At 44.0% G+C, this 2618-nt stretch overlaps 1 protein-coding gene across 1 annotated transcript in view; it reads left to right on the top strand.

Annotated features, from left to right (window-relative positions):
• The window catches only part of RPIA (ribose 5-phosphate isomerase A), a 35186-nt gene that overhangs the window by 29269 nt on the left and 3299 nt on the right, over positions 1–2618 (top strand). The gene's annotated exons all lie outside the window — the stretch shown is intronic.

Here is a 2618-nt window from a genome sequence, read left to right as displayed (position 1 = left end):
CTTGGTGTTTTGTGACTTTTTAAATTGCTGTCCTCATCACGGTGGCTGTGCAGAGCTCTGACGCTGGGAGGTTGTTGGAGGTTCTCTGTCATGGCTGGGATTACTCCAGACAAGAGCCTCAGCATCTTCAGCATGGAGCTCTTAACCGAGCTCCCGCCCCTTCTCCAGGCTGCGGGCATTCCTAGTTTCTTTGCCTTTGACTGTAGCGTTCTGTCAGCATTTGTGGTCCTCAGTACTTCCTAGCGCCCAAAGCTGTTGAGGAATTCTTGATTAATTAAAACTACCCCCTGCCTTCTTGTCCTCAGAACCCGTTTCAGCTTCCTGTCTTTTTGATGGGACTGCCTGACCGATGGGTAAAATAGCATTGTCTTACATTATTGATGATACTTAACGTGAAGCTGTGAGAAGATTGTGCCACGTTGGTAGCCTGTTCTGTTGCTGTAGTTTTTCAGTCTAAAAATAGCTAAAAATTGTTAAGCTCTCACTGTGAACACTCGCTGTGGTAAATGCTTACTCATATAGTTTATACGTAAGCTGCCTTATGCAGTATGCATGAGTATCCATTTTTGCAGTTGAGGAATCTGAGGCTCACAGAAGTTAATGGCTTCTCTGAGAATTTATACTTGTGTAGCATCAAGACTCAAATTCTGACTCTGAAGCTCTTGCTTATTACTGCTTATAGCACTGCCTTCTAGAAAGCATGGGGCGGGAGTATTGGTTGGAACAAGTTGATTAGGATACCTGTCTTTGGTTATCACCTCCCCTTCCTTGCCCCTCTCTACCTACCTGTATCTACATCCTCAGTAAATATCGAAAATTATCTTCTAGGGTCCCGTGGTAACAGATAATGGAAATTTTATCCTGGACTGGAAGTTTGACCGGGTGCACAAGTGGAGTGAAGTGAACACAACCATCAAGATGATCCCAGGTAACATGAGTGGCGTTCACCCTCTCTGCATAAGGCCGTCCCTTCCAGGACCCTTCTTAAGCAGTAGGATAGAATGACTCAGTTCACCTGCATTCTTAAGATACAGACCACAAGCAAGATATTGTGCCACGCGTTACAGGAGCGCTCCCATCTGGAGAATGTGGACTCTGTCCTTAGGGAGAGTTGTGGCAAATCGGGGCTGTTGTGCCTGGTTGTGTGGAAGCCATGCCTACAAGTAAGATGGAATGTGCCAGATTCTGCTAGAATAATACCAAGAGTCTAGAGTGCACAAAAGTTGCTGCTTTGTGGAGAATTCCATGGAGGAGAGGTGGCTTGTGATCTGGTCCTCGGCATAGTGTAATCTAGACATTGCACTAAGTGTTTACACATGTTTCATTTGAGTCCCCAGTTTGAGTGTTCATAGTTATCGAGAGGACACAGATTGAGAAAGGTTAAAGGATTTGCCCGGGGATTTGTGGCAGCACTGAGGTGGGAGCCTTAGGTCACCTCCCGACCCTGAACTCTTAGTCCTTCCTCCTTCGAGAACCAGGTCTAAGAGGGGTTGTGTGACATGAACATGTGGCGCAGCGGAGAGTCTCTAATGCTGCTTTAGTACCAGGGACCTTGGCGGGCAGTGTAGAGGTCAGTTAAGATTCCATGCTGGAGGAGATATTGGGCTCAAACAAGGGGATTAAAAGAAGGAGAGAGAGGCGAGAAATATCAGTCTTATGATATCGAGAGACTAAGATTCTAACTGGGACTATTTCATGACATGGAATATTCTTGGGCCAGAGCTGGCTAATGAGGCAGATATGGTCAGTGTAGCAGATTGTAGTGGCTAAGAGTGGATCCTGGAGCAGACTGCCTGAGTACAGGTCCTAACCCAGCTATGCTCTATCAGTGTGACTTTCGTGCAGTTCATATCTCCGTGCCTCAGTATCTTCTTCTGTAAAAGAGACTAATTCTAGTACCTACCTCATAGGATTGTTGGGAGGATTAAGTTAAAGTGGAACCCAGCACACAAGGGAGTGTTTGTTGGATTTATTCAACGAAAGAAAGGATACTATCTTCACCATTAATTAAATATGTTAGATTCTAAGTTAATAAAGAGCTAATTCTTCCAACCTTACTTTAGTTTGCTATTTTAGTCTTCCACTGACAATCTTTTACCAGATTTCTTAAATCGAAGATGAGTTGAATTATGCTTATTCTCTCACTTTGTGTTATCTTTTTAGTAGAAGAACTAAAGAGCCAAGAAGGCAGGAGGAAGAGAAGACAAAGAGGTCACTGTTAATATAATAGGAGGATTTGCCCTAACGATAATGCACACAAACGCAGTGGTGGCACTGTTCGTCCGTAGGTGGATTTCTTGCAGTGCCCACTAGGTAGCTCTGTTGCTGCTACTCAGACCTTTCTTGGTTTATTGAGACCCTGAGATGTCCTTCATGAGAAAATTTCTTTCATACTTTGCTCTCCATTTCAGTAAGTACAAATTACATCCTAGAGAAGTTCAGAGGTTTATTAAGAACTTAAAATGAAGAAAATGAAAAAAAAAGAGAGTCTAGATTTTCAATCATTTAGTACAGTGCCACCAGGAGCATCAGTGAGATTCGTTTTCTTGTTTCTCTTCCTGGTTCGGCCCATTGTAATACTTGCTGCTGGACCAAGATCAAGGGAGGAGAAGCAGGGC

Source organism: Pteropus vampyrus, unplaced genomic scaffold (assembly GCF_000151845.1).
Source record: "Pteropus vampyrus isolate Shadow unplaced genomic scaffold, Pvam_2.0 Scaffold269, whole genome shotgun sequence".
In the NCBI taxonomy this organism is placed as follows: Eukaryota; Metazoa; Chordata; class Mammalia; order Chiroptera; family Pteropodidae; genus Pteropus; species Pteropus vampyrus.
Note: the sequence above shows the minus strand (reverse complement) of the source record. Positions and strands in the feature narration are given on the sequence as shown.